The sequence below is a fragment of the Cervus canadensis genome, chromosome 18 (genome assembly GCF_019320065.1).
Source record: "Cervus canadensis isolate Bull #8, Minnesota chromosome 18, ASM1932006v1, whole genome shotgun sequence".
Taxonomy (NCBI): Eukaryota; Metazoa; Chordata; class Mammalia; order Artiodactyla; family Cervidae; genus Cervus; species Cervus canadensis.
The window spans coordinates 43,456,920-43,482,111 of record NC_057403.1 but is presented as its reverse complement, the minus strand read 5'-3'; the positions used below and the strand labels follow the sequence as shown (position 1 = coordinate 43,482,111).

The window sequence follows — 25,192 nt, the reverse complement described above, 5'->3', positions numbered from 1 at the left end:
CTTGTCCATGTTCAGACTTGCCTTGTTTCTCTGTTTACTTTGAACTGGGAAAATGTTCACCATGGCATTTGGAATTCCTCCTCAAGTGTGCGTTCGGTCACATCACCCCTGGCTACCACCAGTACATGACTGTTTATTTTGGATGTCCTTTTCTGATGTTCAGCTAATTTAACCCACAATGAAGTTAATCCTTGCTTCTTTGGAAAAGTACAGATTTACTTATTAGCCGCTTTCAGAGATATTTGCATTTTCAGGCCAGTGACTATATAATTCCACTGACTTTTGGACCCATCTACTCACGTATGCAGCGGGCGCCTTTTTCAAGTCAGGGTTTAGATAGAGCAAATCATAACCATCCTGAGTTATCTGAAGTTCTCTTGAAGGTTAATAATGAACGTACTGGGACAAGGGCTTCAGATGGCTTTACCAGATGGCTCAGTGGTAAAGAATCCACCTGCCAAGCAGAAGACGCGGGTTTGATCCCTGGGTCGTGAAGATCCCTGGAGGAGGAAATGGCAACCCATTCCAGTATTCTTGCCTGGAGAATCCCATGGAGGAGCCTTGCGGGCTATAGTTGATGGGGTCTCAAAGAGTTGGGCACGACTTAGCAACTAAACAGTGACAAACAGTATGGGAAAAACGTGGAGGAGTCGTGTTGAATATTCTGTTATGTCCATTTATCTTGCCTTCTTGTGCAAGAGAGGGAAGAAAATCAAGTTGCTTTTTACTTCAAGCATTTTGACTAACAGCATGGAAGCCACTTCCATGTACTACTTGGACTTGAGTCTTGGCTCTGTCACTAACTCGTTGTGTAACTTGGGCAGATTACTTAAATTTGACCTCAGTTTCATTATCTGTCAAGTGAGGATAATTATAGTAACTACAAGGAGGGTTGTTAGGAAGATCAAATGAGTTAATTTATGTAAAGCATTTAGAACCAAAGCGAATACATAGTAACTGCTATACAGTGTTAGGTATTACATTTTTATTAGGAATTAGTAACTGCATAAATAAAAAAGATGAAGGTGTAAATCATTAATCAGGGCCATTTATCTATGGGATCCTTAGGCATTGCATCTAGCCTTTTGGATTTATATTAGGGAGGTTACTATTGTAACAAAAATATCAAAATACTGTATCATGGCTTGAACATAAGGAAAATGTGTTTCTTGTTTATATAACGGTAATGAGTAGGGAAGCTGGTTGGTGGGATGGCTTTCTGCATGGGTTTATTTAGGAAAGGAGGTTCTATCATCTTTGGTACATTGCCTGTGAGGTCACCTGAGCTTATCTCCATTCCAGTCAGTCAGAAGGGGAAGAGAGCAGGCAGAAAAGTGTTTAGGAGTTTTGCAAAGGTCAAACCCAGAAGTCGCACTCATCAATTCCATTCACATTCCATCAGCCACAACTCAGCAGCTACCAGTTTTGGCTCCAGAGTTTTTCAGGGATCTATAAAAATGTACAAGACTTTAAAACATGTTTTGACTCCCAATTCCAAACATAAAATTGCAGAATTGAAATGAATTGACATGAATTCATTGATTATAAAATGTAGCCTTCTATTAGCTCCATAAGTTGTTAACATTTAGTATTCATGAAATGTTATTAAATTTGAAATGAATTTATAAGTTGGATTTTCTGATTTCTCAAAAATTCCCAAATATGCCTGATGCTGATGATTGCTGAGATTATAGTTAATCATCGGTGAACTTCTCAAAGTCCAGTGAATTCAAATGGAAAACGCTAAAAATCCACTCATTTTTCTATTGCAAAGCAACTTTAATGTGACATACGGGTACAACTTGATATGTTTATTTCAGTTTTGAGTTGGGACTTCAGAAATAGCAATGATCATGGCTTAGATGATATTAAAACAGTCCTGTTGTTGAGTGTTAGTGTATGCAGACCATATTTTGGTTGCTTTGCAAAGGTATGTGATGGGATTGACTAAACACATTTTGCAATGTCCCCCCTGCCCCACCTTATCTTCTTCTCCCCCCCACCTCTCTTCTTCACTTCTAATAAAATATTTGCTGCTGTGATATCCAAGAACATAAATTACACTACGTTTAATAACCAAGGTTCTTGATCTTGGCGATGGCAGGGAGGAAAAGTGCCTTCTCTTTTTACAGGTCATGTTTGAAGGCTGGGGTTGGATTGGTCTTTCTTTTGAGTCATTCCTGGCCTCTCGGACCATGGTGTCCTCTTCCTGAACTTTCTTCCTCATTCTTCCAAAGTGAGGCACTACTGAATGGCCATTGGGAGATGTAGTTTTTTTCTTTTTAAATACTTCTTTTTTGGGAGGCTGTTTCATGTGTTTTGCAGGATCTTAGTTCCTCCATCAGGGATCAAACCCAGACCCCTGCCAATGAAGGGGCTGAGTCCTACCCACTGGATGACCAGGGAATTGGGAGATATAGTTTCAAAAACCACTTCTTATGAAGGATCTTGTCAAGGGTTATTTCATTACAGTAGCTTTTGGTTCTTCTGTTTTTTTTTTTTGCTCAGCCTTACCAACTGGAATTGATTCGTTGATTACAAAAACAAAATGCCCAGAATAGATCAGAAGAGACTTTGATGTAGGTTGGGGCTATGATACAGACTTTCATGAAAGAGATAGGCAAACTAAGAAATACGGCTGTTGCTTCTGATCAGGCATTGCAGGGAGCCCTGAGAGTGGAGTGTGGGGAAACTGCCCTCCAGGAAGGGGATGGGAAGGCAACTCATGTTTCTTATTCCTTCTACAGTCATCTCCACTTCAGTAGACAGCAATTTCATCCTTATAGTTGCTCAGGCCAGCAACCTCAGAGGCATCCTTAACTTGTCTTTTTATATCCCACATCGTGGGTGCTTGCTAAGTCGCTTCAGTCGTGTCTGACTCTCTGCTACCCCATGGACTATAGCCCACCAGGCTCCTCTGTCCATGGGATTCTCCAGACAAGAATACGGGAGTGGGTTGCCGTGCCCTCCTCCAGGGGATCTTCCTGGACAGGATCAAACCCGCGTCTCTTATGTCTCCTGCATTGGCAGGCGGATTCTTTACTAGCACTACCTGGGAAGCCCATCCCACATCTTATATGCAAATTGTTGCTCCTGTCTTCAGAATTTATTTAGAATCCAGCCACTTCTCGGATCCCCATACCTCTGTCATTCTCCAGCCTACGGGCCCCTCTCTCCTGGATCCTTGGCATGTCCTCCTAACTAGCCTTGCCATGACTTTCCTTGGCTTTCTCTATGTGCAAAAACCAAAGCAAGTATTAAAAAAAATTCACATCATATCATTCTTCTGCTCAATACTTTTTATGGTTTCCCATAACATTATAATCCAGCAATTCCACTGCTAGTTATCCAAGATGAATGAAAATGTCTGTCCATACAAAACTCATGTGTCAAACTTCGTAGCAGCATTATTCATAATGCGAAAAATGCATTTATGCCAAAAAGTGGAGACAACCAAGTGTCCATCAAATGATAAATGAATAATCAAAATGATACGTGGTACAATATGGATGGATTTTGAGAACATAAAGCTTCGTGAAAGAAGCCAGTGACAAAAGGCCAGATGTTGTATGATTTCATATCCAGAATAAACAAATCCATAGGGACAGAAAGTAGATAAGTGGTGGCCAGGAGCTGGGGAGAGAGGCACGAGGAGTGACTGATCTCGGGTGCAGGGGTACTTTTTGGTATCATGAAAATGTTCTGTGATTAAGCTGTGGTGATGATTGCATAGCTCTGTGCATATACATTCTGAATTATAAACTCTCAAAGGGCGAATTACATGGTATGTCAGTTGCATCTCAGTGAAGCTGCTATTTAGACAATGAAACACAAACCCTTTTGACTTTCTGTCTGATCTGTCCCCCTTCCATTCTGTTGTCAGACAGGGCAATGGCTTCCTGCCCCAGGGCCTTTGGACTTGCTGTTCCGTCTTAGAACTTTCTTCCCCCAGATATCCACAGGGCTGGTTCCCTCACTTCCTTGAGGTCTCTATTTCAGTGTTACATTCTCAGGAGGCTTCCTCTGATCACGCTAAAATAGCGCTGTCCATCTCATTGCCTGATGGCCGTCTCTGTTCCCTTTACCCTGTTGTATTTTTCTTGCCGTCCCTTACCATCATCTGATATAGTATATATTTTCTTGTCTGCTTTTTGTCTACCTTCCTCTATTACAGTGTGAACTCCAGGAGACAGACAGTGACTCTGCTTTTGTTCACTCCTACATCTGCAGCAATGTAGTCCAGGTCTCTTTTCACCAAACCATCAGCATGAGAAGGTCAAGGATTTCGGTGGCAGTGTCTTGGGAATACACTATATTTGTGTGGAGTATTCAATGTGTCTTTCTGGTGCCACTTTAGGAATCAAGAGACTGGAAACAGTCTCTATGGGAAAGGTAATTTTGGGTCAGAGGGTGGAATGGAAGTCCTCAAAATTATTGTCAGATAATTCTTCCTGTAGATTGGTAAGTTTTCCTACCTTTTTAAAAAAGCATCTGCATTATGCTACTGTGTTATGCAGAGTATGCTAGTTTTCAAAAATGCCTTATGGGATCAGGGCCTTTGGTTTTATTGCATCTTAATTTACCACCCCTCTGCTATCTTTTCCTACTTTGGACGTTCTTGACATTTAGTTTTGAAGTTTTCTGCCAGAAGATGATTAGGAAAGCAAAATCTTTCTAGAAAGCAACTGATTGGTTTGGGACTTTGATTTGGTTTTAGAGGAGTTGAAGTTGAAGCATACCTGCTATTTTTAGAAATAGAAGTAAAGAAAAGAATGTAATTTATGTTTTAAATAACTAATGAGAACCTCCTGTATAGCACAGGCTTCCCTTGTGGCTCAGCTGGTAAAGAATCCGCCTGCAGTGCGGGAAACCTGGGTTCGATCCCTGGGCTGGGAAGATCCCCTAGAGAAGGGAAAGGCTACCGGCTCCAGTGTTCTGCCCTGGAGAATTCCATGGACTGTACAGTCCATGGGGTCACAAAGGGTTGGACATGACTAAGTGACTTTCACTTCACTTCACTGCATAGCACAGGGAAAAAAAGAAGGTACAAAAATAAAAAGTATAGGTATGTTTTAAAAAGCCAGTATTTAGTCGGAGAGGCCCTCACCATTCCTGTTTCCTTTTCTTACTTCCAAGCTTAGGTGGAAGATATCGCCAGTTGCCCTAACTCTCTGCAGGTTAAGATGCACGTGTCACTAGATGGCGCTGAAGTGTCGTTTTTTCACACAACAGCATCCTGGAACCCTTGCGTTATCTTGCTTCAGGCGACTGGCTTTCTAGGTGTCAGGGAAATTGTTTTATTGGTCGAGGGCATAGTGTAATATATTCATCTCCACCCTAGGCAGCTATTTAATGCCCTGAAACATGGCCCTCTTGTGGCCATGGCCTGTTAACTATGCTTATTTGGTGTAATAATTAGCAGAATTTCTCACTAACAGGCATACTTACCAACACTTCACATCTTCCCTGTACGTGATGGATCGTACATTCTGGAGAAAAAAGTTGGGAAGGTCAAAGCTTAACCTCCTTCTATCAGGGCTACTTTCAGCACATTTGCTCAGAATCGGTTTATATTAACTTGCTTTTGAGCTTCTTCAAACCAGAGTTGTGAGTCAGGTAAACATATTTGAGCTTTTATGTAATAGCCCAGTGATGGTTTGTAAACACAACACTGTTAATTTTCCAACTCTTAGAATGATAGGAAAATAAATGAATAGCTGCCCAAATGGTTGGATGACACTTGCTACCCAGACTGTGTGTGTTGGAAGCGTGTCCTAGGAACAGTGGGTCTGCCACAGACACCACATTTTAGGTTAAAATTGGAGAAGAAAATTACACACGGGATTTTAATTTTTTCCATGGTTGTAAGTTAGGCCCCATTGAATTCTCTGTGGTTTTACAAGCCCTCTTAGGCTCCTAATATTTCCACACCAACAATTTTAACATTCACTTTAGGACATGGTTAGAGTTAACTGACAGAATGCCAAACAGGAGAAAATAGGTTTCAAGCAGGAAGTACTTTAGTTGGACCTGTAACTTACCACCTCTCTGACCTTAGGCAGATTGTTTACCTTCTCTGGGCTTTGGTTCTCTCATTTCTTAAAATAAAGATGATGATAACCTTTTGGTGTCCTGTGCCAGCTAAAATGAAGTGAGAACTCTTCAAAATGCCTTTACTTATTTTCAAAGCTCCAAAAAATGTAAGATATTGTTTATAATTCGTTAAGAAAGCTAAGAGGATTTTTCTTTATTGATTCAAAAGATGAGTTGTGGAAATTTTAGAGACTGAATTAACATAGTCCCTGACTGCTGTTGGGAACAGTCCCTGACTGTTTTAAAGCTACTCATCAAATACTTTCATTTAATTGTTCTGCCCTTATTTAAGCCCACTTGTGTGTCTGCATTTAGTTGCAGGAAACAGAAATTAGGTAAGATAGGGAAATGTGTTGTTATTTAGTCACTAAGCTGTGTCTGACTCTCTGTGACCCTATAGACTATAGCCCGCCAGGCTCCTCTGTCCATGGGATTTCCCAGGCAAGAATATTGGAGTGGGCTGCCATTTCCTTCTCCAGGGGACCTTCCTGACCCAGGGATAGAACCTGAGTCTCCTGCATTGACAGTGGGTTCTTTATCACTGAGCCAGTGATAAAGGAAGCCCAAGACAGGGAAATAGATTCTTATAGAGTCATTGAGAGGACTAGAGAAATGGAAGGTGAGCCTCTGGAGGTGGGCTTCTGAAACAGACTGGCCTGCGGGTGGACTGCTAATCCATCATACTCAGAAGGCAAGGGATCAGGAAGCCATTACTAGAATGTTCACTGTTTTAAGAACATACGGGCTGTGGTTTCTATCGGGGAACAGAAAGGTACCGCCATTACGACTGGCCTTGGATAACACCAAAGTTATTGGCCAGATCCTGGAATGTTGCTGCAGAAATCCTTTAGTCTTTCCATAACTGTGTTGCCTATAGAAAAAGTCGGAACAGCGAAAAGATGGCCTCCATTTGACTTTTGCCTTCGACATCTCACACGGAGCCTTGTCATTGGTAGAACCATACCCTCACCCAGAACCCTAGCTGTGAAGGGCTCTGGGAAATGTAGTTTTTAGCTTTCCATCCTCTGCAGCATCAGAAGACACCGTGATAGGATTGGAAGGCTGCTGAGTGCCAGTCCGTCACATCCATAGCCCTCTGTCTCTCAGTATGTTTTAAATCTCTTATCTTTACCTCCGAATCAGTATTTCATATACAGCCTCACATAGCAAGAAGCTTAGTAGACCTTCAGTAGATGGGCTGTTAATGACCTTGACTTCTTTATTTCTGTGTATGGTCTTCCCACCTGTTTTTACACCCTTGGTACCAGATTGGGTTCCAGATTTATCTACCTCAATGTAGCTTTTGATGCTTTTTCACTTCCATTGCCATCTCCTTGTTCAGGCCCAGCCCTTGTCTGTCTGGGCTTCTCAGTCTCCTTATCTGCCCCCCTCTCCCTTGGCTTCTAGTCTTGGGTTCTTATAACTAGACTGTATTATTAATAAATAGCTTAGTGTTTAAAAAATAGAACAGCAGATAAAATAGAATACTTCCATTGTGCTCCTGTCCTTCTCAAAAGCCTCTGTGGCCCCTCATTACATGTGGGATAGACTCTAGACTGCTTACCTGAACTTTCAGAACCTTCCATAGTCTGGGTAAAGTCTAACATTCTAATGTCATCTTCCATTTCCCCCTGTTGAAATGGCATCTAAGCCAAAAGGTCTGATTACTGGTGTCTGAGAAGATCCTGTCGTTTACTAATCTTTCAGCATTCTTATGCCTTAGTCAGTCAGTGAAGTTGCTCAGTTGTGTCCGACTCTTTGCAATCCCATGGACTATAGCCTACCAGGCTACGCCTTACTACCTATGTTTAATTTTCTACTTTCTTCTTCCCATTTTTTCATGCCCTTGGTCATGTTGGTACGTATTTTTTAATTTTTATTTTGTCATTTCTTCACACTTACACACCACTGTTTTATGTGGGCTTTTTTTTTTTATTACCTGTATTGTTAGTTTTCTTTTGTGACCATTATGTTCTCTCCTTTTTTTTTCCCCATGTAGACAGTATAAATATTTGTTATGGATTGATTGACTTGTTGATTCTTCATGGCTTAGACATTTACTTGCTTGGGACAGGGGGATGGGGAAGGGTTAGTGTGGGGGCTGAAGCCATGTCTAGCTGTGTGATTTTGTCCTTTTGATTTCTTGTGAAAGGACAAATTAACTATTTGCTTTGAGCAAGCTAATGCCGTGTTTTGTGGATTTAATGTTTGAAAAGGGCCCTTGGCTCGAAAGCCCTGGAGCTGAACTCCTTCCCCTGTTTGCCAGGCTGGATGAGCTCCATGTCTGTACTGCCGCATCGCAGTTTGCTTAAGAGGGGGTTGTGAAATAGCGATGGAATTTGTCTGTGGTTTCTTGCCAGGGAGGAGGAGGAAGAAAGGATTTGGAGTAAATCAGACATGCAAATTAGCAAGGCCCATGGGCCTTAAGTAAATTGCACAATAGAGTCCAAAGAAATTCAGTTTATCTTCTTTTATGCTTTTCGTTGGTGCAGGATGTGTGTGAAAAAGGGCAGCTATTCTATATTTGATCTAAGCCAAAATTCTCAACTTACTGGCTTCAGGATCCTTTTTAGACTTATACAGTCGACCCTTAGTATCTGTAGGGGGTTGGTTCCAGGGCCCCCTGCAGATACCAAAATCCAAGTCCTTTATATAAAACTGGGTAGGTTATATACTACACACATCCTTCTGTATATTTTAAATCCTCTGTAGATTACTTATAATACCTTATACAGTGTAAATGCTATGTAAATACTTGTTAAGTGAGTGAGTGAAAGTCATTCAGTCGTGTCTTTGTGATGCATGGACTATACAGTCCATGGAATTCTCCAGGCCAGAATACTGGAGTGGGTAGCTATTTCCTTCTCTAGGGGATTTTTCCAACCCAGGGATCGAACCTAGATCTCCCACATTGCAGGAGGATTCTTTACCAGCTGAGCCACCAGGGAAGCCCTTGCATGTGGTAAATATGAATTTTGCTTTTTGGAACTATCTGGAATTTTTTCTCCCCTGAGTTTTTTTGATATGTGATTTATTGAATCCACAGATGCAGAACTCATAGATACAGAGGGCTGACTTTACTGCTAAAAGTTATTGAGGACCCCCAAAAGCTTCTATATATATTGATATTATGTTGCTGCTGCTACTGCTGCTAAGTCGCTTCAGTCGTGTCTGACTCTGTGTGACCCCATAGACGGCAGCCCACCAGGCTCCCCCGTCCCTGGGATTCTCCAGGCAAGAACACTGGAGTGGGTTGCCATTTCCTTCTCCAATGCAAGAAAATGAAAATTGAAAGTGAAGTCACTCAGTCGTTTCCGACTCTTAGCCACCCCATGGACTGCAGCCTACCGGGCTCCTCCGTCCATGGGATTTTCCAGGCAAGAGTACTGGAGTGGGGTGCCATTGCCTTCTCCGTGATATTATGTTAGGAACTAAAATTGAGAAATTTAGAAATCTTCATTAATTTTTGAAATGATGTTTGCCAAATTGCAAAGTCTGACTAACCTTGTTTTGTGTGTCATACGCTTTCTCAAGTAAAAATGGTGTTCTGTGAAAAAATTGGCTAGTTTAGTCCACAATTCAAATAATCATACAAGGACTTTTCTTTGAAACGGCCATCTTACTTTGAAGTGCTTTAGGTAAACATCCCATTTTGACACACAGAATACTTTACTTACTTACTTTTGAGATTTAATAAAGTTAATCATTTTTACTGCTTTATCAGGGGCATTCTCAAGTGAAACGAACTTTTTTCTTTTTCTCTTTTTATTGGACTGCATGATGTAAAGAACGCAGTGACTGATAGTATAGTTTTGTGCTTTTGGCTAGATTTGTGCCAAGGTACCTGAAACATCACCCACCATTCTTTTGAGCCATTGGTGCAAATGTCAACACAGTGAAAAAAGCAAATGATAGTATTATGAAAATAGTATTGATCTTGCAGATCTTTTGTTGAACCATTGTGCTAGAGCAGTTAGGAAGACTGGAATGGTTAAAAATTCAAAGAATGGAATAAGAGTTTTATGAGTTTTAACTTCAAGGCTGACTTCTTCTTCACTCTGGAGCTTTGCCTGAGTGAGGCAATGCAGAGGAGAAAACTTCTCTCCTCTTCTATGCTTGCTCTCAGCTGAGGGTTTCATTCCTTGGGCTTGAGCTTTTTGAGTTTAGGAAACACAGGGAGCTTCTGTATTTTTGGTAGTTATTAACATTTACCTTAGGTCAATTGATGGTGGTTTTTGTTGTTAGAAAAGAATACATAAGTGCTATTTTTGAGATGAGTTCACCATAGGCCTGCCTGTTTGGGACATTTTTGAGGGCTTCTCTAAAAAGAACGTATTTTGGACAACATGGGAAAATGATTTCAGTCAGTTGGCCTCATTTACAAGCTTCTGATTGTTTTTTTTAGTTAGCTTGTTTGCTTCTTTCTTTTTTTTATACTTGGAAGGTAATCTTTCTGTTTCTTGAATTGCTATCAGGCTGTCAGATCTCCCAAGTAGTATCATCCCATCGCTGGGGTGAATATAACCTGCGCTTGAGACAGCAATGAACCGATCCTGTAAGAGAAGAATCCGAATTTTCCAGTTTCTTTCTTTCTTTTTTTTTTTTTTTAACTTCTTGGGTGGTTGGGGCACATTATTGAGACAATTATTACATTTACTCAAGAGTTTGTCTTTTCTATTAAAAAAAAATTCCATCTAAGTGCCTCACGGTGGAGAGGAGGAGATTGTGTAACTGGAGTCTCCTCTTAACTGGTCTTTATTGTTGAAGAAGACTGGCCCCTTTGTGTCTCAGCTTGGCACACAGGAACGGTTTTAATTTAACAGTCCAGCTCCTTTAATAGATCAATTCTCCAGTGTGTTTTGAACTTGTTGCATTCCCAGGGTACTCTCTGAGCTATGGGCTTCTTTGGAGAAATTGGGGTGGGGGTGGTGGTGTCAGGGAGGCTTAGTCATTTGGGGTATGATTTATGGTTTAAGCCCAAGCCTCCTTCCTTACTGTTAGACTGGGAAGGTAATTAACATATGTAAATAGCTGCTGTGTGTCAGATACTCTAGTAGATGTTCTGTTCATCCTCATCTCATCCTCATGGCATGTCTCTGATACATCTGGAGCCTGTACACTTTCTCCCATCTCTGTTACTTCAAGTCATCATTTCTCTCTCTTTTTTTTAAAAAAAATTATTTATCTGGCTGTGCTGGGTCTTAGTTGCAACATGTGGGATCTAGTTCCCTGACCAGGGATCAAACCCGGGCCCCCTGTACTGGGAGCGTGGAGTCTCAGTCGCTGGACCACCAGGGAATTCCCCGTCAGTCTTCTCTTGATTGGACTTGCTTACCCCCAAATTGGTCTCCCCACTTAAACTTAAAAAAATTTAAAAAAAAAAATTTTTAATTTATTTGGCTGTGTTGGGTCTTAGTTGCGGCATGTAGGATCTTTTGTTGCGTCTCCCAGGCTCTTCGTTGCTGTGTATGGGCTTCTTTCTAGTTGTGGTGTGCAGGCTCCAGAGCAGGCCGTAGTAGTTGCGTTGCATGGGCTTAGTTGCCCTGATTCTAGTAACCAGCACCCTGCCTGCCCCCCCACCACCCCCACGCCCAGGGATTGAACTCACTTCCTCTGCACAGGAAGACAGATTTTTAAAACCCCTGGACCACCAGGGAAGCCCCTCTTCACTTCAACTTTGCACAGCCCTCTCCTGATCCTAGTCCATTTCCCGCACATCAGTTGGACTCAGACTTTAAAAATGTAATCGAGTTGTGTCCCTTCCCTACTTAAAGCCCCTCCGTGACTGCTTGGCACACAGAGTGAGATCCTGTGTTCTGGCTGACCACGCGCCACGTGATTGGGCTTCTGCCCACTCCCCAGACCTGTCCACTGTGCTCAGACCTGCTGGGCTTCTTTCTGTCCCAGGTTGGTCTTCCTCAGGGCATTTGTACCAGCTGTTCTTCCTGCCTGGAAATCTCCCTTTAGATCTCTCCTCTGAGCCTGGCTGCTGCTTCCTGTGATTTGTATCGTACCTGAAATGACACCTGCTCACTGTAGCCTCTCCGACCAGCCAAGCTGCAGCGGTCGTCCTCTGTTTGCCTTGTTCGTTTCATTTGTGTTCATTCACCTGGTGCAGGTGATGAGTGAAGTTCTGCTGTTGGGTGGTCTGGGTTTCCGTCTTGGTCGGCCCTGCCACTTGCCAGCCGTGTGACTTTGGGCAAGTTACTTAACCTTTTGGGCCTTTAGTTTTTTCTCCTCCAGAAAATGGATATCATAATCTTATGCTGCTCCATTATAAGAATACAATAAATCAAGACTTATAATAGTTTCTGACACATGTATACGTTCAAGAACCATTGTTGTTGTTCAGTTGCTAAATTGTGTCTGACTCTTTGTGACCCCATGGACCTCAGCACTCCAGGCTTCCGTGTCCTTCACTATATCTCGGAGCTTGCTCATACTCATGTCCATTGAGTCAGGGATGCCATCCAACCATCTCATCCTCTGTTGCCCCCTTCTCCTCTTTTTTTTAAAAAATTAATTTATTTTTTAATTGAAGGATAATTGCTTTACAGAATTTTGTTGTTGTCTGTCAAACATCAACATGAATCAGCCATAGCCCTCTTCTCCTCTTGCCTTCAGTCTTTCCCAGCATCAAGGTCTTTTCCAATGAGTTGGCTTTTCGCATCACGTGGCCAAAGAAAACCCCATGAACACAATGAAAAGGCAAGAACCACTAGCTATTATTTTATTAATGTGATCTCTTCTTGCTGTTGTTGCTTATTCGCTGTCATGTCCAACTCTGCGACCCCATGGACTGGAGCCAGACAGGCTTCTCTGTCCATGGGATTCCCTAGGCAAGAATACTAAAGTCAGGTGCCATTTCTTTCTCTGGGGGAATCTTCCTGACCCAGGGATTGAACCTGTGTCTTCTGTGGCTTCTGCATTGGCAGGCAGATTCTGTATCACTGTGCCACCTGAGAAGCCCCATTAATGTGATGAGTGTTATGAAAATTATTTTATATATTTTTTTTACTTTTTTATTTGGCTATTTTAGTCTTACACTGAGCATATAAGCTTTATGAAGAAAGGAACTTTAGCTGTTACATTAAAAATGTACCCCTAGGGCCTGAAACAGTGGCACAAGTCGGCACTCACTAAAGATCTGTTGATTATTAAAATCTGAAAATCCTTACCCCTGTTTTCCTTTTTAAAAAATGTTTACTTATTTGACTTCATTGGGTAGTTGTGGCAGTAGGATCTTTGTTGCATCATGCGGGATCTTTCGCTGCTGTGCACAGCCTCTTCAGTTGTGACTTGTGGGCTGAGTTGTTATGGCAAAAAAAAAATTGTGGCTTAGTTGCTCCGGACACATGGGATCTTAGTTCCCCGACTAGGGATCGAACCCGTGTCCCCTGTATTGCAAGGTAGATTCTTAACCACTGGACCATCAGGGAAGTCCCTTTTCCTATTTTAGAAATTGTATAATCAGGGTTCTGCCAGGTAAAGTAACTTACACAAGGTCACACAGTGTCTAAATAGCAGTCCTAGGCTTGAGGCTAACTCCAGATTCATTCCCAGGGCTTCCCAGCTGGCTCAGTGGTAAAGAATCCACCTGCCAATGCAGGAGATGCAGGAGACGTGGGTTCAGTCTCTGGTCGTGAAGGTCCTCTGGAGAAGGAAATGGCAACCCACTCCGGGAAGACCATATTCTGTCCATTACACCAAAATACAGAAGTGTGTATTTCTTTCCTCCAAAGTGTGTCATGTTCGACACATGATTTTCAGGTTGCCTTTTCATGTAAGTACATTCCAATATTTCTCATGAAATGAATGCAACTGTTTCTGTGAATATGAAGGGTCAAGGCCAGGAGTTAAATCCAGAGGAAAGTTCAGAAAGTGAGATGTACGCAAACCCACCAAATTCAAGGGGTGGGGAGAAGTTACCCAAATCCTGTCTTGGGGGTGTGCAAGGCAGTGACCTTAGGATTGGACTGCTTGGGGAGATTTATGTGCTTTGACTCCTTCAGGGAAAAATCTCTAAAGTCATAAACCTCCATTTTGGGCTCTTGTACCTCTTCTGTCATCTTAATCTGGTGAGGTAGAGACAGAAGTTGAGAAATGGCAGTGTCGGCATCTGCAGCTTCTAGGAAATAGTGGACTCTGATTTTGCCCCTGACAGCAAATGACAATGGTCCTTGGTCCATGGGGTTTACTGACTCATTCTTTTAAGCAGCCTTTTTCTGTTTTTTTTTGTTGTTGTTGTTGTTTGTTTGTTTGTTTAATTTTTGGTAAGCTATGCAAATAGAGTGAGAGTGCATGACACGCAGGGAAAAATACAGACTTTGGAGATGGGCAGATCAAGGTTCATGTTTCTGCTTGGCCACTTCTAGGCTGCCTTTTGGCACGTTAACTTCTCTAAACTTCTGTTTCTTTGTTTATATAATGGGGATTCACACGACAAGTCAAAGAGAGACCCTGCCTCAAGCATCTTGTGTCATATCTCCAATTTGGATCATCAGCCCTTTTGAGAATTTAATAAAAGCTATGGATTCTCTCCTTGGAAATGTGCCCATACACCCCAAATTTGGCATTTAATTTCATGGGGTTCATGGAGGCTTTGAAACCCTGGTTAAGCATCTCTGCACTGGGATCAGGGTCCTTATGGTTATGGGAAGAGCCCGTGTGTGTGTGTGTGTGTGTGTGTGTGTGTGCGTGTTTTCCTTAGGAACTGGACCAGTGCTTCCTGCAACTTCTTATTAATGTTTGTTGAATGAGGGAATTCAACTAATTTCTGGATTCCTTAATCACCCTGAACTTGATATTTGGTTTCCTTTGCCCTCGGGCCAGTGACAGTGCCAGCTTCGTAACTTTGTCCGGGCATGCCAGTAGTTATTGCACTGTGGCAATAAATATCCGAGGCTGTGGTTTTGCCTTAGGTAAACCGTAGAGGTGGGCTCAGGAAACGCTTGGAAAATATCTTTGGTTTATAATAACACGTCAATGTCACGAGCCAGCCCTTGTGGGAAGGTACCTGAAAGTATTTGGACACTAGATTGGGCCTGACCATCACAGTATGTGAGATTTTGCTCATGCATCTTTACTAGTGGAATATATTAATAAAATCCTAGGGCCAGGAAGTCTTAGAGACAATTTCCTCTCATTTCTCCTGATGAGTTGAATGATTTGTCCAAGGTCCCTCAACTGGTGTGGTGGCAGAGGTGAGGGCATGTAACTCTCCATCTAAATTCCCCCTCTAGGACTTCCCTGGGGGTACAGTGAATAGGAATCCATCTGCCAACGTGGAGGACACAGGTTTGATCCCTGGTCTGGGGAGATCCCTCATGCCGTGGAGCACCTGGGCCCGTGCCATACGACTGACCCCACGCTTGAGAGCCCATCTGCTGCAACTACTGAACCCCGTGTGCCTGAAGCCCATGCTCTACCACAAGAGAAGTCCCCGCGATGAGAAGCCCATGCACCCCAACTAGAGAGGAGCCCCTGCTGTCCGCAACTAGAGAAAGCCCACGCACAGCAATGAAGCCCAGCACAGCCAAAAATAAAAATTAAGTTTTAAAAAAATATGTATGAATTCCTCCTTTACCACTCATGAAGTGGGTATTCTTCACCTTCTCTGAAACCAGTACTTACCATTGACTTCTGTGTGGTTTAAACAAGCTTTCAGACTAAATGCAGCCATGTTAATGCTGAATAAACAGCATTGTGTGAAATTGGCTTATTTATGAATGTTTATTCCCCTTCTGCTGCCCCAGACGTCAACCCCACATGGGCAGGAATCTTGTCTATTTAATTCAGTATGTTTAGAGCCGTATATACATATTAGATATGTAATAAAAAGAATTTTTTTTTGACCATCCCGCACAGCTTGTGGGATCTTAGTTCACTGACCAGGGATTGAAACTGTGTCCCCTGCAGTGGAGGCAGGGAACATGGTGGACCGCCAAGGAAGTCCAAAATTTTGGTTGAATGAACAAATGAGTTTCTCTGATAGTGCTTTGAATCATATCAGAAGAGTTGGGATTTCACCTCATTTTCATTAGTAATTTAGCAAACACTGACTGAACCTACTGTGTATCAGACACTATATCAGGCACAGAAATGAATGAAATAAGGTACCTAACTTCAAGAAGTTATAATCTAAATACAGAAATAACAAAGTCACGAACAGCAGACCAAATCTGGCTGGCAGTTCTTGGTTTTTTCCCCCTTTTCCCAATACAGTTTGAATGCATGCTCCATTATTTCAGGTGTCTTTTATTCACCTGCTTTGCTCATTAAACTGCCTGGCTTCTGATGGCATTTGAGTTCAGATTTTAGGTTCCATTGATCAGCAGTTTCTAAGTATGGTCGATCATCACTTTATCTCAGAAGCAACACACACACGGGCATGCATGTGTGTGCTAAGGTGCTTCAGTCGCCTCTCTTTGCAACTCTGGACCATATTCTACCAGGCTCCTCTGTCCACAGGGGTTCTCCAGGCAAGACCACTGGAGTGGGTTGCCATGCCCTCCTCCGGGGGTTCTTCCCGACTCAGGGATCGAACCCGCGTCTCTCGCGTCTCCTTCATTGGCCGGTGGGTTCTTTACCACCAGTGCCACCTGGGAAGCCCACACACATGGGCAGCCAGGTGCTGTCCCTGGAGATTTGGCATCAGTAGAGCTGGGCTGGGACCTGGGAGGCTGTACAGAAAAGCAGTACCTCCCTAGACAGTTCAGGTGAGCAGACAGTCTAGCTAGATACCTGTGCTTTACAGGTAAACATTGAACATGAGTGCTTGTCTTAGAACCTGGACCTGCTATTCTGTATTAATCACATTTCCTCTTCCTCAAAGATTTATTTTTTCTTCTCCCTCTTTTTAAAAACATTTTAATTGGAGGATAATTGCTTTACAGTGTTGTGGTGGTTTCTGCCATGCAACAGCATGAATCAGCTCTAAGTATACACATATCCCCTCCCTCGCACCCCTCACCCCGCCCTGCCCCTCTAGCTTGTCACACCGCACTGGGTTGAACTCCCTGTTCCTCAGATATTGTATGTTCTTTTCAGTACTTGTTTCTGTTCCAGCGAGCTCTAGAACAGTTAAATCTTGTATTTTCTGTCTGTACACTTAACTCTAAAATCTCCTTGAAATCATGTAGACAACTGAATGCAGACATCAAAAGAATAATCCCTGAACTGGTCAGAGCCCCATTTGACTCTTTTTGTGTCTTTTCATGGGTGGGGGTTATCTTTTTGATTAGATGCCGCCATATGAATTGAGTATGCCTTGGTCCCATGGTGACTTTCAAGAGTGAATCCTTTTTTTTTGTGGAACATGGGAGCTGGTTGTATGGGTTTTCAGGATTCCTCTTCCTTGACTTGGCAGAAAGGTAGCCAGGCCTATTTCGGCAGACCTGAAAATGGGTGAGCTGTGAAGGTGTTGGCAGTGATAGGCTCCTCTGGGTGGGACTCAGGGCATCCTGCCAGCAAAAAGGAGAGGAGGCGTAAATGATTTCACATCTGGGCTTTACTTATTATCATTGCTGGAAGTGTTAAATTGGGTGTGACCCATCTAACAGGTAATTGCCAAGTGGGTTTCATTACCAGCCATGGAATAGATAAACGAGGTTCCTTTTGTTAAAGACCAAAAGCAAATTAAAGAAAAAAAAATTGACTCTATTTGGAGTTAGAGTTCAGAAACTATAGACATGTTCACACATATCAAAGCTGTTTCAATCCGTCAGTTAACTCAGTTCACGTGTCTCTGTCAGGGTGGGGGTTGTGGAGTGGAGAGAAGTGAAGAGAGGCTGTGATTGATGAGAAGCTGTAAAAGAGGTTAGGACTGGTGAGCAACGTCTTCTTGTCTAAGATCAGTACATGTTGCCTTTGGACAACACTCAGCTCTTAAAATTAATACCTATGTTCGAGCTAAGATTTTTGACATTATCATCGACTATATTTTACTGATGTATATATGACTAGTCTCAATAGGTTTCATTTATTAATAACTTGATTGGTTTAATGAAAATATTTTTAAAAGGAGTATTAAAGTACAGCACTAAAACTTGAGGATCACATCACTGTATAATGTTTCGTTCATTCAGTAAATATTTGTTGAATAGCCACCTTGTACGGGGATACAGTGATGAACAGGGCAGGCTGGCAAAGGATAAAGAAAGGGATATTTGCCTTGTTGTTTTACTACATTCTAATAATCTAGCTTTGCCCAAAATAGACAGAAAATAATTACAGATGGTCCCCTACTTAACAATGGTTCAATTTAGGTTTTTTAATTCAATAAATTATGTGATATTCAGCACTTTATTATGAAACACACTTTATGTTAGATGATTTTGCCCAACTGTAGGCTACTGTGTTGCCTGAGCACATTTAAGGTGGGCTGAGCCATGATATTTGGTAGGTTAGGTATATTAAATCTATTTTTGACATGTTTTCAACTTAGGATGACTTTATCAGGCTGTTCTCTCGTCATAAGTTGAGGAAGATGTGTCCTATATGAAAGAAGAAGGGAAGATAGACTTGATCTCTTCTTTCATAGAGCTTACAGTCTGCTGGGAGAGACAGGCAGAAAATAAGCACAAATAAACAGAATATGTGATAGTGCCTGGCGTGAGGAGGCTGTTCTTGATAGGCTGGCGAGGAACGGGCTGGTTTGGAAAGAGACTGATGAGAAAGAGACAGGTTTGCAAAGCTGGGGAGGAAGAGTGTTTGAAGAACAGAAGGAAGACCGATGACGGGTGAATAGCGATGAGGGGAGGCTTGTAGTAGGTTGAAAACATAAGTAGGGGCTGACTTGAGATAAGGAGTTTGAATTTTATTCTCTGTGCACTGGGAGCTGGGAGCCCATTGTGTGTGTGTGTGTGTGTGTGTGTGTGTGTGTGTGTAGACACTCAGTCATGTCCAACTCTTGTGACCCTTTGGTTTTTGGCTTGCCAAGTTCCTCTGTCCATGGGATTTTCCAGAAAAGAATACTGGAGTGGGTTGCCATTTTCACCTCCAGGGGATCTTCCTGACCCAGGAACTGAACCTGCATCTCCTGCATTGCAGGCAGGATTCTTTATTGCTGAGTTACTGGGGAAGCCTTGGAGCTCATTAGGAAGGTAGAAAATTTTAATCAAGGGAATGATCTGATCTGCTCTGCTTTTTTAAAGAGGTTACTCTGATAGGCAGGGAACCTGAGGAAGACCAGGAGGAGGCTGTTGGAATGTGGTCAGTGAGAGGTGATGGTGGGACAAGCCTGTCCCAAGGGCATAGCAGTGGAAATGGAGAGAAGTGGGTGGATTTGGAATGTATTTTGCCATAGAGAAATTGTTCAGTGGTCTTGGAGAGTTGCCTGAGAAAGTTGACACACACACATACACACACATTCTCTTTTCATGAACATTCTTTAAAATGTATTTGTCGGATTATGGGATTATTGGCCATAAGTGAGAAAACAACCGTTTTTGAAGTGTGGGGAGTCCTAGGAGAGGAGAAGGTGAGCCGTGTGTGTCACTCAGGGTGGTACACGGCTATGGGTCTGCGGGTCCAGGCATTTTTGACAGCCTGGATTCAAGGCAAAATGGCAACTCACACTGTGTATCCTTTGGCAGATCAGAGCATAATGAAAATAAAATCAGAAAATTCAGCTCTGGCACTTGAAGGAAATAGGATTCAGAAGAGATTATCTCAAATCTAGTTTATGAGATAATGTGCCCTCTTATAAACACAAACATCGGTTATGCATTTGGAATGTCTGATTTATTCTTCTGGATTCTTTTTGACTGCTGCGAATTCAGTGATCCACTTGGGTAGCCTCTGTTACTGTGAAGTTTTAATAGGTAACAGTCAGAAATGGAGGGGGCAAACATAAAAGCAAACTGAAATGCTAATAGCTCGTACTCTGAAACCATTAACTCAAAGCCAGTTCTTCCTGGCCTAACATTGTTGGAACATAAGACGGCAGAGAGGTGGAGTGTAACTTGTGCGCTGATTCTTTAGAAACATCATCCTCATGAAAAGCACCCACCTTCAGTTTCCAGGGCAGCAGCCTTGCCTTTCCAACCTGCAAGGCTTTGTGGAAGAGCTTGAAATTCCCACCGACACCTACAGATCAAAGGGGAAAAGTGAACACGGCTCTAATGTTGGAAGAGGCAGAGCAAGACGAGGAATTCCTCTTAATGGAAAATGCAACCAGTGTTTGCTAGCTAATTTTGATTCTGGTGGACTTAAAATCACCCTGGATGTAAGTCCAGAGGGAGGTCATCTACTTTCACACATTTTACAGATAAGGAAACTAAGGGTTCATCTGACATTAAACATTAACTATGCATGTACATGTGGCCCAAGGAAAATTGAACAAGTAGAATTTTAAAAATAAAATTAATTTTCTTTTGTGTTAGACTTCACATAAACCTGATTGTCCATTTCAGGCTGACTCATCAGCAGATTGTTCATTTCAGCAGGTTAAATTTGAGACCTAACATTGAACAGAGAGGGGAATGATATTGACAAGAATGGATGAGATTAATGTTATGATGGCAGGGGAACATTTTTTCCAAGCTTTTGAATTTTTCTTTCTCCTTGTCTTTTAGTTCGTCTGTAAGTCTGGTATATTAACTAATCATATAAACATCTTTCATCTTAGACTACTTACTGTGTCCCTAGCAGACTAGGTGAGTCAAGCGAAATTGTAGTTCAGTCAAGCCAAAAAATATAATGTCAGAGAGAAGACAATTGAGTCTAGACTCCATAGCTGAGTGGTAAAGGTTCAGACCAGTCAGGGACATTGAAATATTCACTGTTGCTGGTTTATGATAGAGCAAATCCAGAAATGTGTTATGCTGATGCTACGTGATTGGGTAATTCTAGAACTGGTCACTTTGCGCCCTGTCCCACTCGAGTCTGCTTGCTTCCCTTAGCATGCATGTGTGCTAAGTTGCTTCAGTCCTGTCCAACTCTTTGCAATCCCATGGACTGTGGCCCGCCAAACTCCTCTGTCCATGGGATTCTCCAGGCAGGAATACTGGAGTGGGTCGCCATGCCCTCCTCCAGGGGTTCCTGACAGCCCAGGGATCAAACCTGCAGCTCTTAGTCCCCTGCATTGGCAGGCGGGTTCTTTACCATTAGCGCCACCTGGGAAACATGGGTATTTGGAAATGCCATGCTTTTGTTAAGAATAGCAGGACTGGTGTGAAGATCAAGAAGAAGCAAAGTGGGCCATGTTTCCTTCCCATCAAGTAATGTTCTGCCAACATTTATACTGTATGTGCGTTGAACTGGGAATCAGCTATAGTTTCCTTAGTTGAGGGAATTATAGTCTAATGGGTCTTCTTCACATTTAAACCTTAACTAAAGTTTGTAAATTCTTTCTCTTTCATTTTTGCTCTTTCTTTACTCTTGACCTCCTCTCCATCTCTTGTTGGTGTTCTTTATGTGCTCAGTGATGTCCACCTCTTTGCAACCCCATGGACTGCTGCACGCCAGGCTTCCCTGTCCTTCACCATCTCCCAGAGCTTCCTCAAACTCATGTCCATTGAGTTGGTGATGCCATCCGACCATCCCGTCCTCTGCCTTCAGTCCTGCCTTCAGTCTTTCCCAGCATCAGGGTCTTCTCTAATGAGTTGGCTCTTCCCATCAGGTGGCTTTTGGTGTAAAACTGACCTTATACACGCTCAACCTCTGTCTCCATTTCCCTGGCGTCCTGAAGAATACTTGGTACTAGATGCCTCTTCAGTCTCATCGGGGTGGGTCCCTCCTGAGGAGTAGGGAGAGCCTGGACACGTGTCTCTTACTTGTACATCCACTGTGCGTGCTCAGTCAGTGTGCAAACACATTGTATTTTCCTAGTCAGTAACGGTAATAAGAACCAGGTGCTTGAATAAATTAATTACATGCCACATTTCATTTTGGAAATATTTTAGTCTAAGACTGCAGTACATTTTAAAAGCTATAATATATCACTGTGATGAAAGCGTCTTAAAATCTGTTAGAGCTGTGCACTTCTAAAATTATTCACTATTACCTGTGTTTTGTGTGTGTGTGCTTATTCACATACATACAAATAAATGAACAGGTATATGCTAATTTACATAATATATAAATAAAGGTGTTCTCTGAGCCAGGACTTCGTGTGCCAGCTTTTTGCCTGAATTAAATTTTATGGATGAGAGAGATACCCTGAAAATGGAACCATTGGCATAACCCTGTGTATAATTCTACTCGCAGGCAGAGCTGTAATGATCTGTAACATAAGCTCAAGATTGACAAACTGTTCAGAGAACACAGGCAGAAGCATTTTTTTCTCCCCTCCTGAGCTAGGTTGTTCTCCAAAAGCAACAAGTACTACTTATCTTTTCAGAGAGCTGTGATGAAGCCCTAAGACTCTTTGTGGTTTAGACTTCATGTAGGATACCTCTGTACGCTCAGCCTAGAAAAACTTTATAGCACTCTTGGAATTTTATGAAAGTTTCCTAACTTTGAAGCTCAAGAAGACCCTCATTTCTGATTAGGCAATTGCTAACAATTTTTTTTCTGGTCTGACTCCCTGATGCCAAAAACTCATACATGATTGCTCTATTTGGAGGATAGTATTTGGCCTCAGATGCTTAAGATCATATCTAGTTTAGAAATCATGTCAACTGCAAATGTGTGTTTTTGTTTCCCCCCTCCAGCCTTCCTGAACTTTTTGATTTCTTCAGATTCTCCATGTTCTTTTTTTCCTTCTTTCTGACCTTCACACACGCTGTTCATTCATATTATAGTAAGTATCAAAACTTCCTATCTTTTTTAAGGATACGTAAGATTCTGTTGTATGAATATACTACATTTTGTTTATCCATTCATCTGTTGGGCTTCCCTGGTAGCTCAGCTGGTAAAGCTGGTAAATTCGCCTGCAGTGTAGGAGACCCCAGTTCTATTCCTGGGTTGGGAAGATCCCCTGGAGAAGGGATAGGCTACCCATTCCAATATTCTTGGGCTTTCCTGGTGGCTCAGTCAGAGAATCTGCCTGCAGTGCGGGAGACCTGGGTTCGATCCCTGGGTTGGGAAGATCCCTTGGAGGAGGGCATGGCAACCCACTCCAGTATTCTTGCCTGGAGAATTCCGTGGACAGAGGAGCCTGATGGGCTACAGTCCATGGGGTCACAAAGAGTCACACACAACCGAGCAACTAAGCAGCAGCATCTGTTGATGGACACGTGGGTTTCTTCCATCTTCTGGCTGTTGTGAATATTGCTGCTCTGAAGATGAGTGTACAAATATGCCTTTGAGACCCAGGTTTCAATTCTTCTGGGTGTATACCCAGAAATGCAATTACTAGATAATATAGTTATTGAATTTTTAATTTTTTGAGAAGTGGCCAAACTGTTTCCTGTCACAACCTGCACTGTTTTACATTCCCACCAACAGCATACAGGAGTTTCAGTTGCTCTGCACTCATGCCAGTGCTTGTTATTATTTTTTGTTTTTTTTTTTGGTAATAGCCCTTATCTCTGGGACACTTTTGACCACCTTTCTCTTTGCTTGGCTAACACCGACTAGTGTTTCGGTTCTCTGCTCAGATGTTACTCCTGGAAAGCCTTCCCCTGGAGCTCCGTATCCTATCTTATTTGTTAGGTGCTACAGTCTTTGCTTTCTGTATCGTAGGACTTCCTGCCTTTGATTATAGTTTGCTTGTTTAATAGTCGGATACTTGTACCATGGGTTGGGATCCATGATGGCAGGAACATCTGTCCTTGATAGATCCGTCATGATCCCTACTCTCTCCTTGCGCCCTGGCTCTCAGTAGAGGCGATGGTTAGGATGTGCATCCGTAAGTTTAAATATCCCCAGTGTAGTGTATCTTGCAGCTTGGGTTTAAGATAAAACATGTGAATTCAAACTCCTTCTTTGACTTTTACTAGCTTTGAGATCTTGAACCAGGTATTTTATCCAAGTCTTGGTTTTCACTTCTTTAAAATGGGGGAAATGGTACCTGCTTCACCCTCATTAGATTTTTGTAATGATTAAGAGTTAGCATAGGTACAAGTGCCTGTTACACCATGAGTGAAGTGAGAAGCAGCAGGGAAACAGAACTCCAACATTTTCAGTCTGACTGGTGCTGACGTTAAGATGAGAAACAGGAGAAACGGACTCCAGGAAGTTAGGAAAGGAAAACAGGGTGTTAGTGGGGACCTGCCTGTTGTAATATTCTGGAGAAGTCGAGGTGTAGATTCGGGTTAGAGAGAGCTTCCTGGTGGCTCAGATGGTGAAGAATCTGCCCACAGTGCTGGAGACCCAGGTTCCATCCCTGGGTCGGGAAGATCCTCGGAGAAGGGCATGGCAGCCCACTCCAGTGTTCTTGCCTGGGGATTCCCGTGGACAGAGGAACCTGGCAGGTCACAGTGATCCATGGGGTCACGGAGAGTCAGACATGACTGAGTGACTAACACTTTCACTTTGGGTTAGAGATACGGATTTGACTGTTAGATGAGATTGCCTAAAGGAAGAATGTTTTATCAAGGGAGAAGAAGAAGAAGAAGGGTAGGGAATGTCTGCTGTTCAGGACAGAGGAACAAAGACCTGAAGCAGGGACTGAGAAGGAGGGAGCAGAGGGTATAGGAATAAAAGCGACGGATGTTATGGAAACCAGTGGAAGAGAGGATTTTGAGAAAGGGATGCAGGTACCTCACTATGCCCAGTGCTTCACAAACGACCGAGAGGATGATGCTGCGTTTCAGCAAATGACGTTGGTCACTGATCTTGGGAAGAATCCCTTTAGTAGAATGACAGTGATAGAAGCCAGGTCAAAATGGGGGTTAGGGCAAAACAAGACAGTGAGAGCTCGTGTCTTTTATCTCAAATGGTTTTTCATGAGGTTGGTAGAACCTCTTGAAAGATGTAGAAAGAAAGAATGCATTGGGATGGTAGCCGGAGTGGGAAGTAGGAAAAGCCAAGAAAGGGTTTAATAAATTAATTAGCTACTTAATTAACACTTTCTTAAGATGGCAGTTTGTTTTATTTTTTAAAGCCTGAGATAATATAAGTGCAAATGATGAAGAGAAGAGACATGGGAAGAGAAAGAGGTTGCTTGATGATGTAAAATGGAACTGTGATGATTGGCACATTACACCGAGGC

The 25,192-nt window shown here is 42.5% G+C and overlaps 1 protein-coding gene across 1 annotated transcript in view; it reads left to right on the top strand.

The window, feature by feature from the left end:
* Window positions 1–25,192, top strand: part of FTO (FTO alpha-ketoglutarate dependent dioxygenase) — a 415,913-nt gene that overhangs the window by 65,398 nt on the left and 325,323 nt on the right. The window lies entirely within an intron of this gene.